The sequence below is a fragment of the Cibotium barometz genome, chromosome 41, assembly GCF_041138505.1.
Source record: "Cibotium barometz isolate CiBa-2024 chromosome 41, ASM4113850v1, whole genome shotgun sequence".
In the NCBI taxonomy this organism is placed as follows: domain Eukaryota; kingdom Viridiplantae; phylum Streptophyta; class Polypodiopsida; order Cyatheales; family Cibotiaceae; genus Cibotium; species Cibotium barometz.
The window spans coordinates 15,706,965-15,721,470 of NC_141086.1; the positions used below are offsets into that span (position 1 = coordinate 15,706,965).

At 41.5% G+C, this 14,506-nt stretch overlaps 1 long non-coding RNA gene across 1 annotated transcript in view; it reads right to left on the bottom strand.

Annotated features, from left to right (window-relative positions):
- LOC147614707 (uncharacterized) overlaps window positions 1-9,602 on the bottom strand; it is a 173,649-nt gene extending 164,047 nt beyond the window's left edge. Inside the window, exons 1-2 of the long non-coding RNA XR_015262956.1 lie at window positions 9,424-9,602; window positions 9,257-9,380 (exon numbers count right to left, since the gene is read on the bottom strand). This is a non-coding gene — a long non-coding RNA (uncharacterized LOC147614707). The remainder of the gene's footprint in view (window positions 1-9,256; window positions 9,381-9,423) is intronic.
- Window positions 9,603-14,506: the final 4,904 nt, after the last annotated feature.

Consider the following 14,506-nt stretch of genomic DNA (forward strand, 5'->3'; position numbering starts at 1 on the left):
CTAAAAGTTTCAGAAAAAGACCTTTGAGGAATCTATCACCTTGATGGATGTTGGTAGGACTCTGGGGTACACTATGGGCCCTCGGGACCGATGCCCTCATCTTCAAGGGGTACTCCTTATGTCATAAAAGAAAGAAAAAGGGTCTGTCGCCCTTGAGATACTTAGCGGTCTTTAGATTCTCTTGGCGGAGGTCTCTTGGCCATTGCTTGGGTCTCTTTGGGATGGAACCTTAATCTTTATCACCTTCTACACACACATCCAAAAAAAAAAAAAGAGTTCCAATCACCTTTGCTCATATTTAGGAGTAGGTTTGCCACTTAGGAATAACTTACAATATCTAATGGAAAGAAACCTAAACACTTGCTAATGATCCAATCCCTAATGTGAGCTAGGAGAGCTAGACCTAAGCTTTGATATCATGCTAATCTTACACTAATGACAACACAATTAACATGATTAATCTAAGGTGGGTGAACTCATAAATGATGAGTGTATGTAATAGACTCAAGCACAAATAGCAAGATTAAGGCTTGTACTCATCATAAAGAGGCTTGAGATGTGTGCATTGCCAAGTGATATGATTTCATTGCTTGAAATGGTCCCCTTTTATATGAGGAGGTATACTCTTGGGCTTGTACATCAATGTGGGATAAATCCCTTTGCTTAAGTGGTTTCATGCTAGGCTTTGCACTTTCTTGGCTACTCATTCTCACTCCCTACCTCTTCCTTGTGGTCTTTAGCACCACATTTCTCAACAGTCCTTGCATTGGGCAATCATATCACTTGTTCTCAAGCATTGTACAATAGTTCTCCAAAGAATTAATATAAGAAAATACTCCTACTTTTGCAGGGGGTGGCCCTTCAGTGGGTGATTGGGACTCAATACTATGTCGTCTACTTCTCTTCTCTCTCTCTCTCTCTCTCTCTCTCTCTCTCTCTCTCTCTCTCTCTCTCTCTCTCTACTCTGTGACTTGAATGCTAAAGATCTCACCACATAAAGGTATAAAGATGGCCCTATTGTGCTATACCACAATCAATCTCAATGCATGCAACACATATATATGTGGGTAGCTAAAACGTTTTATTCATCTACTTTCCTCATGGAGACTTCACAGAGTGTTTCTTTCCTCATGGTTAGACTTCACAGAGTGTTTCTTCATAGCCAAGAGTATATAGTAGGTCAGAGGGTTGTGATTTAATCTTCATTCCGAGCCACACCTTCTTGTACTTGAATTTTAGTTGTATTACTTCTTTCTTGTACATAATACAAAGTGGTAGTTGAGGATTCGTGTGTGTATTGAATGTGTGATTTTGCCGCACTCTTCTATATCTGCAAAACCCTAGCACATAGATGCAAGTATTCTACAGTTAGTATCAGAGCCTAGGGAACCTGCATTTGTGAATATTTGAGTTCTCTTCATTGCACTTGGGTTGATTGGGGTACATTGTGCTCCTTGCTCCACCAAACCTGTCCCTCATTGACCAGAGCTGAAATCTCTCACATGGTCCTTGATCACTTGATATTTGTCATGGATTCACAACTCATTGATTTGCTTCTCAGCATGAAGACATCCATGGACACGTAGGAGACTAAAATGGAGGCTATATCTGCCCATCTCGACAAGATGGGGTTGGCATCTCGAGCACCTAGTATTCTGGATCTGGAATACAAGGGCCTATGCTTCGGAGTAAGTGTTAGACGATGTCGAGAACGAAGTGACAAAACTTTATGGAGGAGGATTTTTCACTGCTTTGGATGCAAGCAAGGATGAGCTTTGCTCTAGTTCAATAGTCATCATTTTACACCTGCGTGTAGTGGGCAAGGGAGAGGTCGCTCGCGTCATTGTCTCCTTCACGGTGTTCCTCTCTATTAGATTCTCTGGACAATTCTCGCTCACCTTCATTGGCTTGATGTCAGGGGACTGCTGGTTTGCTGAGTTCTTCCTTCATGCCTCGTGAGGAAAGAGAATCTTTTGAAGTTCCCCAAGTTTAACCGGAAGATGGTGTTAATCCCATTTTGGATTAACAAACATGATCCTCCAATTGAGGATGTAAGATTCCTCCCCCAACCCCTTTTTGATGTCTAGCATATTCCCCTGTAATCAATTCCTTTTCTGAAATATAAGAGATCTTGTTTGTGGCTGTTTTAACCTAGAGAGAGAAAATATTCTAGAGAGAGAATATTCAGATTTTGAATATTTTTGGGATAGAAAAATATCTCATCTTATTAAAATAAGTTCCCCTGAAACAGAAATTCAAAAAGAATTTTCCAATGTGCAATTGGAATTAATTGGAAATAGGTATAAAGAACCTTAGTCTAAGGGTCTAGATTTTCAGAAATTTTTGGATTATGGTCCAATTAAGGTTCCTATGGGCCAATAGCATCAATCCATGTGTAGGGAGGAGATAAATCCAATTTGTAAAAGAAGATACCCAAAAATGAGTAAATACTCACATAAGATGAAGAGTTGAAAATGTACAAGGTTTATTAGTAAAAAAACTATGAGCAATAAAATTTTGACACATATGTAAGGAAGGGAAATTCTTTAAAGAAGGTGCATATTTCACATAAGATGAAGAGTTGAAAATGTACAAGGTTTATTAGTAAAAAACTATGAGCAATAAAATTTTGACACATATGTAAGGAAGGGGAATTCTTTAAAGAAGGTGCATATTTCACATAAGATGAAGAGTTGAAAATGTACAAGGTTTATTAGTAAAAAAACTATGAGCAATAAAATTTTGACACATATGTAAGGAAGGGGAATTCTTTAAAGAAGGTGCATATTTCACATAAGATGAAGAGTTGAAAATGTACAAGGTTTATTAGTAAAAAACTATGAGCAATAAAATTTTGACACATATGTAAGGAAGGGGAGTTGTTTAAAGAAGGTGCATATTTCACATAAGATGAAGAGTTGAAAATGTACAAGGTTTATTAGTAAAAAAACTATGAGCAATAAAATTTTGACACATATGTAAGGAAGGGGAGTTCTTTAAAGGAGGTACATATTTCACATGCTTGAATGAGTTTTAAACTCAAAAATAATGTGATATTTTTATCTCTCATATCTCTTGAACCAAACCAAATCAAAATGGAACCAAATCGAATCAAAAAGTAATCAAACTAGGTCCAAATCTAGTCCAAATTCAACCAAACTGACTTGGAAAATTCTAGAATCAGTTTGTTTGGTTAGGAGCTCAATTTTTCCTATAAATAGAAGCCTTCCCTTGTTGAAAAAAATATAATGTCTTATGCATTGTTACTCTACTCTACCTAAGCCAAGAACTGTGAATTCTTTAATAATTCACTAGTTTTTGATACTTCTCTCTTTCTTCAATCCCCATTGGTGGCTCCATCAACATACTAAACCAATTGATTGGTTGGGGGCCTCTACCGTGATCAAAGAATCAAGCAAATTATAAGATAAGTATAGTGAATTTTAATCTTTTCTATAAATTCTCAATGATTCTCTCTTCTCAACCCCTCTCAAGCTTGAGAAGCTTAATTGATATGGTTTTTGAAATGCTATTGAAGTTATTTAATTAATGATAGTAAAGAATTACATAAAATTCTATTTATATTTAATTCTAATGGTCTTTCTCTCTCTCACTTAAGAAATGGTCATACTCATGACCCTTTTCAATCCAAATGAAGCTTTTCATAAGGCTTTTCCTTAATCCAAGATTAAGCTATGCTTGAGGCCAAATTAATAGCTTTTTTCTATACTTTTAGTTTATGTATATCGATGATTCAATCCATTATGGATTGATGATCCAATTAGAGACCATTCTAATTATTTCCTTAATGATGAACCTTATTCCTTAGAAAAAATTGAGACTTATCAGTCATAGTAGCGGAGCTATGGCAAAATTTTTATAGAAATTACGCATAAAATAACTTCATTCAAAGCATAAAAAGTGGACTTCCTACCATATTCTAGGAACTATCATCCTAGATTAATTAAAAGAATTTTATTATGCATGGAGATGTGGATGTTTGCATGTAGAAGTAGATGTATAGATGAGAATGTAAATGGAGATGTGGATGGATGCATGTAGATGTAGATGTATAGATGTAGATGTGAATGGAGATGTGGATGTAGATGTATAGATGTAGATGTGGATGTGGAGGTGGATGGATGCATGTAGATGTAGATGTATAGATGTAGATGTGAATGGAGATGTGGATGTATGCATGTGGATGTAGATGTATAGATGTAGATGTGGATGTGGAGGTGGATGTAGATGTATAGATGTAGATGTGGATGTGGAGGTGGATGGATGAATGTAGATGTAGATGTATAGATGTAGATGTGAATGGAGATGTGGATGTATGCATGTGGATGTAGATGTATAGATGTAGATGTGGATATGGAGGTGGATGTAGATGTATAGATGTAGATGTGGATGTGGAGGTGGATGGATGCATGTAGATGTAGATGTATAGATGTAGATGTGAATGGAGATGTGGATGTATGCATGTGGATGTAGATGTATAGAAGTAGATGTGGATGTGGAGGTGGATGTAGATGTATAGATGTAGATGTGGATGTGGAGGTGGATGGATGCATGTAGATGTCGATGTATAGATGTAGATGTGAATGGAGATGTGGATGTGAATGTAGATGTGAATGGAGATGTGGATGTATGCATGTAGATGTAGATGTATAGAAGTAGATGTGGATGTGGAGGTGGATGTATGCATGTAGATGTAGATGTAGATGTAGATGTGGAGGTGGATGTATGCATGTAGATGTGGATGTAGATGTGGAGTTGGATGTATGCATGTAGATGTAGATGTATAGATGTGGATGTGAATGTGGAGGTGGATGTATGCATGTAGATATAAATGTATGGATGTGAATGTGAATGTGGATGTGGATGTATGCATGGAGTTGTGGATGTATGCGTGTAGATATGAATGTATGCATGTAGATGGGGATGTAAGGATGTGAATGTGGATATGGAATGTGGAATAAGTAAGGTGGGTTGATGAGGGATAATGTGGAAAAATGAGAGTTAATATAGAAATTGTATTTGTAAACTGTTTGTAAATGCTGTTTGTAAATGATTGTTTTATGTCAAGAATGCTGGGGGGAGCATTTTGACCGTCTTGTGATTAAGGTCGTGATGATAAAGTTGCAACTGCTGACGGAGAGTCAATGAAGGATGTCTCGCATAGCAAGGTCGGCCGAGGTCTTGACCAGCCTCGGTGCGATTAAAATGGTGAGCTTCCGGTACGGTGGATGAGGGGCCAAGGAAGCGGACTATGAGTGAAGCGCTAGGTCACCTGCGAAGGATCCTAAAGGGTGCTGACCATACGGTGCTCGGGCTCTGGGTCGCCTAGGATACCCACGCGTGCGTCGAGGAAGATATTGGAACAAGAGTAGGAGTTGTTTTCTGAAATCGGGCATGGATCTGGTTGATTGACCTTGCTGGTCTTCAATGGATGAGTCCATGGCTCTTTATATGGATCTGTTGGTTGATCTTGCTGATCTTCAACGAGAGTCCATCTTGATAAGTGATTATATTGTCGAGTATTATGGGCTAGGAACTATCGAAACGGCCCCTGAGCGTTCTAGTTGCCAATGATGCCATAGATACTCTGATGAAGGAATGATGGGAAATTAAGAATCAATTGGATAAATTGGAAGATGGTGATCAATGATTCTATGGTTTTATTAAAGGATTGTTTAAACTGGTTGAATCTGTGAAAAGGCAATTTCATATTGGGTGTGTGAGTGGTGTGACTAGTTTTATTTTGCATGAACATCCAGCTAGGGGGCCTTGGAACTCTTTTCCTTGGTACCCGGGACAAAACCTAACCAAATTCTTAATTGGATCCCATCACTACAGTGGTTGGGCGGTTGGCTAACCCATGGGACTGGATGGGGTTAGGCTGGACTGATGGATCCGTAAATCGAGACTCAAACTTTTGTTTTTACGATAGATAAAATAAATCCCGGACAGTAACTGTTCTATGGATAGGAATCAACGGCTGTGCCTCTTGAATGGGGAAAAAAGCGTTGATCCCAATGATCCAAGTGCAAGTTTCTTCCTTAATCTGACCATGTATCTTATAGATGCAATTGGATCAGCTCGATCAGAAATGATTTTGACTACGTTAGAGTAAAAAGTTATCCTGGTGGAATCACCCGTGCTTTCCGGTAAAGGAAGTTTTCCGGGTTCAGTTTTGGAACAATCGACGGATTAGTCTCTTATCCGGATATCCGTGGGTGAGGCCCCGAATGTGGGACCCCTGTCCCGCGCGAGAAGTGCTACTTCCGCTACTAGTATCCCGAATCTGTTGCTCGGTGGGAACAGGGATCTTAGAGTTGGTATCAGAGCATTTGGTTAATAAAGATCAACTGAGAAGACAAATATGACAAAAATTTATCAAGAAACACAAAAAGGTTATAATTATGTGAGATAATTCATACAATTTGATATTCAAACTGAAATTCGTAATTTTGGTAATTGGGTCTTCAGATGGAAGTACCGCAATTATATAGAATTCCTGACGTGCTTGAGGCCTAGACATGATAGTATTTACCTTATAATTCCAAGGGCCGTGACTACCCGTATATACCGAGAGTATACTGCAGCTCTTTACTGACAGCATATACGAGTAAATCTAAGACTTGAAATTATAAGCGTTAATGCTATCTAGATGATGATTTTGAATGTGATTGATATGATTTTTAATTCTGTTTGAGAATCGATGAATTGATTTGGATTCTGATTGAAAATGCTGATTGAAAAATGTTAATTTTTTTAAAAAATTAGTTGAAATATAATGAAACCACAATGAGGGGGAATGGGACGAGTCCCTGTAATGATATTCATAACTAGAATGATGATAACAAATTCAGCAAATCACTATGAGATTAGTGGGTTGTGCTGTCAGATTGCTACTGTTAATACTTGACCGGTAGATCAAGTTAAGGGATGTCAAATTGAGAACTTGCTTGACTGAAATTTCCGTGGAGGAATGTTCCGAAGGAAACTTTTGGGTCTAATGGACCATTATCATGTTAAAGATATGAATGACATGATCTGAATGAATTGTTATTTAATGATGAGTTCTATATAAGGGATATTTATCCCAGTGTTCTGTTGGGTTGACCAAATATACGAGTAAATCTAAGACTTGAAATTATAAGCGTTAATGCTATCTAGATGATGATTTTGAATGTGATTGATATGATTTTTAATTCTGTTTGAGAATCGATGAATTGATTTGGATTCTGATTGAAAATGCTGATTGAAAAATGTTAATTTTTTTAAAAAATTAGTTGAAATATAATGAAACCACAATGAGGGGGAATGGGACGAGTCCCTGTAATGATATTCATAACTAGAATGATGATAACAAATTCAGCAAATCACTATGAGATTAGTGGGTTGTGCTGTCAGATTGCTACTGTTAATACTTGACCGGTAGATCAAGTTAAGGGATGTCAAATTGAGAACTTGCTTGACTGAAATTTCCGTGGAGGAATGTTCCGAAGGAAACTTTTGGGTCTAATGGACCATTATCATGTTAAAGATATGAATGACATGATCTGAATGAATTGTTATTTAATGATGAGTTCTATATAAGGGATATTTATCCCAGTGTTCTGTTGGGTTGACCAGAATATAAGAAACCCCAGAATAAAATTGGATCTTAAGAAAAAGAGCTGTCCCCTACCTTGCGAGATGAGGACATCTCGCACTTTTTAAGTGGGGTAGAATGTAAGATTCCTCCCCAACCTTCGAGGTATACTGGAGTAAGAATCTTCCTTTCTGATCTTATAATTATTCCCTCTCTAAAATAAAAGAAAGTTTTTGTTTAAAAAAGGAAGACCCTTTCCCTAGATTACTTCTCCGGAGTCCCACCTATTTTAAAGATTTAGAACAATGAGTTCAGAAGTGAGAATCGGTGTTTTGGATACCAAGGTTTTGGTTTTCATTCGAGTACGGCCCAAAAGAAGTTCTTTATCTGTTGGGGAGTATAAGAAGTTATCCCCCAGATATTGTGACCCTTATATCTGAATTCAATGAAAGTAGGTGACACAGCATGGCCTAGACATGGATCATCTACCACCATTCCAGTATGACAGGGATGCACCACATATCCGTCTCTCTGATAGTGAGAGGAACAGAGTATTGAGACAGGACTTATGGCAACTCTATACACGAGAGACGTGGATATCGCCTACACAGCCTCTTCCACCGAAGATGCTATACTACAGAGATCACTTCATGAGTATCATTGATGATGGATTTATAGAGAGTCCTAGATACATGGAGGACTTTTTACCATACAGCTCCCAAGTAGCTATTGGTCAGCTTAGAGTCTCATCACATCGATTGGAGATCGAGACTGGCAGAGCAGCACGGATCCCCCGACGAGAGGAGAGGGTATGCAGATTGTGTAGAGAGGAGGTGGAGAGTGAGGAGCATTATGTATGCAGATTGTGCAGAGAGGAGGTGGAGAGTGAGGAGCATTATGTATGCAGATGCAGAGCATATACAGTCATCAGAGAGAGATATCCCATTTTATTCAGAGAGCCACATTCCCTACGCCAGATCTTTGAGGTAGCAGACCAGCACATACTGGGGAGATTCATTCTAGACATACAGTGTCACAGAGAGACATCATTACAGGCTCAGACAGCTCCAGAGGGGGGATGACAGACACAGATTACTACATTTTTTCAGAGATCCACCCATTCCCAGCCCCTACACAGCAGGGAATTACTCTCGAGAGAGCAGAGACACTCAGAGCCCGCAAGAGAGACAAAGGACACCTGGATTTCGGACATCATGCCTATACCAGAGAGAGATGACAGAGATCAGAGCTCAGTTTCACAGAGAGGGTGTAGAGCGACTGGCTCGCTTCAGAGCAGACCTAGGCATGTTCTTCAGGGAGCTATGGACACCCCCTTCATTGATGTATACCATTTTATACCCCCAGTATGGTACAAGATGGAGCTAGCTAGGTTGCATATCATGATTGTATACTCCATGCATATAGCTTTGCATTCTCCTAGTAGTAGAGCTCCATCCCCTCCCCCACTCATTGTACTTATTGCTGCACACCCAGATTCAGATTTTTAGTTCAGTACTTTTTCATTTTGTTGGGATGACAGAGAATACCCCACACAGGTACACTGATTTGTCTCATAGACCAAGTTCAGTCTTTTGGAAGACGTTAATAAAATCTTTCTTTCTTTCTTTCTTTCTATACATGCGCACGCACACACACACACACACACACACACACACACACACATAGATATACATATATCTACATATATATATGTATACACACACATACACACACACACATACATCTCTCTCTCTCTCTCTCTCTCTCTCTCTCTCTCTCTCTCTCTCTCTCTCTCTCTCTCTCTCTCTCTCTCACACACACACACACACACACACACACACACAAACTCTTGAAGTTAACAAGAAATGTATATTTACAATCGGCTTGTGTATACAACTAAAATTTGTACAAGGGTGCACGTCCACCGTAGTCAACGAGAATTGAGACCAGAACCTCTGTGATAACACTCATCCTCTTCTACCAATTAAACTACCATTGTGGTTACAATACACACACACACACACACACATACACATACATGTGTGTGTGTGTGTGTGTGTGTGTGTGTGTGTGTGTGTGTAGAACCCAAGACCTATGAGACAACACTCTACCTCTTCTACCAACAACTGACCTACTATTGTGATTGTAAAATACACACACACACACACACACATGTATATGTATATCTATCTATCTATCTAGTATATATGTGTGTGTATATATGTACACACATACATGATAGTCACACATCTTGGATATCCCTGCTAGTATATATGTATGTGTATATATGTACACACATACATGATAGTCACACATCTTGGATATCCCTACTAGCCTAAGATGCATGGTGGACTTAATATTCTCAATATCCATTATCATGTTCTCGCGAGGAACATGATGATTCTACCTGATTTTGTGGCACACACAAAGCCATGGGCTCGCATGTTGAGCAACATGCATACAGAAGCATATGGACTTTGGGTCACCCGTTATGATGATATAGTTTTTGAACACTTTAATGGCAAAATCACATGTTCACCCTATGCTACTGCTCTCATTCAAGACTGGGCCGCTTTTTACAGGACCTACATTGGTTGCGCCAGCCCCCAAACCAAGGAAACTCTTTGACTATAGAGAGCATTCATAGGAGTACAGTGTTTAAAGTGCCACTTGCATTATCCCAACCAACGATGTCCTATAACCTTTCTATGCTTGGAATTCGCCACATACGGGACATTACTGATGAGCATGGTATGGTTTTTCATTTCCTCAAGCAATCAGACATTGTCATTTGGGATTGCATCATAAGTCGATTTGGAGGGTCATTATGGAGATGATGCAACCATTGCAACCACTGCATGGGTTTCAAGAAGAAGGTCAACTCAAAGACTCATAAATCAAGTTGACCTATTTTTCAGTTTCAAATGTGAAAAAGAACAGGTTTCTATTATGGATATTTTTACCAAAGTAACCACAATTACTTGGCTCACACAAATCACCCAACACCCTGGGCTTTTTGACAGGTAGCTCTCTTCTTTTTCATCAGCTCACAATTTCTAGGGCGCACAAGCTCCTTTTCTTCCCCTCCCCCTTGGATTCATGAGCATGCGAATCATCTATTATGGTGCATATCTAAATCCTTGACTCCGTGGAAAGCGGCATTGGAACAGATATGGAAGAGGAAGTTGCCCTTGAAGAAACAATTGTTTCTATGAAGATGTATTATGTGTGTTTTTCCAGTGGGGATTCTTTTGGCACATACACATTGCTTCAACATGATGCTCTCACCCACATGAGACAGTGCCCCATCTTTTGTGTCTTGAGCCACCAATGGGCACAATTTCCAAGGATGGGATTTTGGGCACTCAAGACTATCTACCATGTCCAGAATCACATGTCAACCCTTTTTCCTTCTTTTGTAAATCACTTTACTAGTCTCTCATAGATTCTTTTGATCTTGGAGAGCTCTTTTTCACAACTCGAGGTGTTTTCTCATTGTGAGTCATAGTTGTCCCAATCTGGGATAGTACGTTACTTTATTAATGAAGCAATGGTTTCACTATTTCTTTTAAAAAAGTATGTGAGAGAAAGAGAGAGAAACCAATGTGTGTGTGGGTGTGTGAAATGATAAGAGTATTCGCTAATTTAAGGAAGTATTATGATTGCATATTTTTACTTATCTACATGCATAGGTACAAGAGATAGTAAGCAATCTTGTGTGCATGCATGTGTGTTGTTGCCCCATATCATCTTGGAGGGTTATCCAAATCCTGCAGGTGCCTCTTAAGTGTGTGTGTGTGTGTGTGTGTGTGTGTGTGTGTGTGTGTGTGTGTGAGAGAGAGAGAGAGAGAGAGAGAGAGAGAGAGAGAAAGATATATTAAGCATCTACTAAAGACCCAATGGGCCTATGAGACCAAGGTGGTACAATAATGTCCATGGCATATCTCATCATGGAATGGAAAATAAAACAGAATGAAAACATAAATATAGCTATCTCACTGGGGTGATACAAAACTGTCCATGGAAACTCGTTCATGGAATACTAAGAACATAAAAACATCAGCTTCGAGTAGATGGTATACCACTCTCCAAAATGTCAAGCATGGGGTTGACGAGTATGGCCGAGAGATCTCCCTCAGCTATGTAACGTGGAAAGGTAGCTCGATGGCAGTGGAGCATGTCCTAGATCTGGAGCTGATGAGGTGATCGTGGCCAACGGGGGGGTCGAGGGCGTCGGGCACGCTGGAGTGCAGAGGCTTGGTCCAAGGTAACTCCTCTCACATGAGGCAGGTCCACAGCAGCTCGTGGAGGGTCCACAAGATCCACTATGTCGGTGTCCTCCACCTCTTGGGTCCGGAAGAAACTGGTGATGGTTGGCTGCCGAGGGAGGGGGCGGGGTGGCTGGGGCTTGTGTCTCAAGAAGGTGTCCCTGTGTCTACGAAGCTCAAGCAAGAAGAGGCCCAGGCAATGTTGGTCCTAGAAATCAATGATCCTGGAGAGTGGACCGAATCCCTCACGAAATAGATAGTGAAACCTCCCGCGGATCTCATAGTATACTGGGTAGTGGCATATGTAATGCTCCTCCGTCTCAACCTCTGTGTGGCATAGTTGGAAGATCCTCTCCTCTCTGGGTGTCCGTACAAGCTTCCCGGCTCTATAGATGCGCTCAACTCTACCTGTCTCCACTCTGCGCAATTGCAACACTCAAGTAGCCCGGCTGCTCTGCTGGATGAATCCATCCTCAATGAGTGTGAGGAGGTGGTCTCTGTAAAAGTGCATCTTCGTGTGGGGAGCTCCGGGGGTGTGATCCATGTGCAATATGTGTAGAGGCTAAGAAGATCTGACTTGATAACTTGGTTGGTATCCGCGTGAGACAACCTAAAAAAAGGGGAGTCCAAACTGTACTGAAGGGGGGTAGGCAGTCCATGCAAAGCCCATATACTGAGAACCAAGTGGAAACTAGTGCATACCATACTCCAGAGTGCCCCTCAAGTGCTAGCTCTCTGGAGGACTTCAGGGAAAGCCTCGGGTACCTATGGGGATCCATGTGACTGATGTGATGAAGGTATGTGACTATCTGGAAGAGTGCCTCCACTACAATCGGAAACTCTGCCTCGATAATTTGGTGTGGGACTGGTGGTTTGTTGCGGATCATACAGGAGAACATCATGACTTGGGGCCTACCTAGAGCCTCTCAACTCGCTGCCAATCCTCATCGGGTAAATCTGGCCCCCAGAAAGCTGCTCCATACATCAAGGCTGGTGTGACGAGGGTGTCAAAAAGCCAGCCCTTTCTCCTGGGCTCCTGGAAATATGCCTAGAAGCACTGTCGCTCAAGTAAGCTCAAGGCTACATATCCCCGCGTCACTCTGGCATGTGCTGTGGGAAGCATGATAAAGCGTCAGCCACCACTGAAAGTGACACCAAGGTAGACATAGGATGAGACAATCTCCTCTATATGTGAAGCTCAATCTGGATGTGACAGGGCGAGAGGTATTGAAGACCATTACCTTGGTTTTACCAAGCTTAACAGAGAGGTCCCGCTGAGTGCAAAAGTCATGTAAGGCATCCAACTGTCTCTGAAGCCCTTCGGCTAAGTCTGAGAGGAGGACGATGTCATCTGCATAAAGTAGTATGGGGATCAATATGCTTGCCAGTGTGGGACCAGCCTCGCCTAATCCATCAATGAAGCTCAAGATCTCATCAATGTAGAGGCCGAGAAGAGTGGGTGATAGAGGGCAGCCCTGTTTCACCCCAATGGTGCTGGAAATCTCCTGTGATGTCCTCCTGGGGCTCTCACTCGTCCGATGACGGACTCATAGAGGGCAATGATGCTCCAAACCATGTCAGTTGGGACTCTGATCTCCTATAGACAGTGTAAGAGGCGGGCTCGGGGTACAGTATCAAAGCTTTGCGAAAATCCACAAAGCAACAGTAAATCCTCTGGTGTCATGCTCTACTCTCCTCAATGATGGCACGAAGGGTGAAGATGTGGTCAAGGGTAGAGTAGCTCCTCCAAAAGCCAGCCTGTCTTGAGGCTCTTCATCCCTGGCTCTTTGCAAATGAACTGAGCTCCGCCTCTAGCACTGATCCATAGAGTTTGGCCAATGTGTGGCCAATCATGATCATCCTGTAGTTATTAGGATCAAGTGGATCTTTGGCTTTGAGGATGGGGGTGATGGTGTTGGTGGACCAAGAGGGTGGAAATCCTTCACAAAGGGCTCTATTGAACATGTAGGCTAGTAGGGCCGCTAGGGTATCATGGGCATGCGCGAGATGTACTCGGCTGTGAGTCCCTCATGATCTTGGGCTCGCCCATTGCGTAGTCTACAAATGGCCTTGAGGACCATGCCCTTTGTGAAGAAGGAGGTGGTGGGGCGGGGGTAGGGGTAGGGGTGGCTGATGGGGGATATGATAGAGGGAGCGTGCATAGGAGTGCCATGTGTCTGGGTAGGTGATAGGTGTGGGAGGGCGATGTTCTCGGAGTTTCCTCCATGCCTCTGCAGTAGTTTGGCCCTAAGATAAGTCGGTATAACTCATCCTCTTTCCGAGCATAAAACTCTTGTTTCTTGCATTGGGTGAGCCGTTGAGAAATCCGTTGCGCTTAGCACTTCGTGATTTGCCCAATCCGTACCTCATGCTTAGGACGGGAGCGTGTGGCCCAACATTCGTCATCATACCATCAGTTATGGGGCATGGCACCGCAAGGTGGCTTGGGAGAGTAGACCGCCGCGTGTAGATGAAAGAAGCTGGCGGATGTGTGGAGTATGGTGGTGATGTTGTGACGGTGGATAGGGGGATAGTAGGTTCCACATCTTGGAGTTGGCGGTAGATGTGGTTGGAGTAAACAAGGTCAAGCTCATGATCAAAGAGGACCTAAGTGTAATGTGAGATGGGGGGGTGGTGG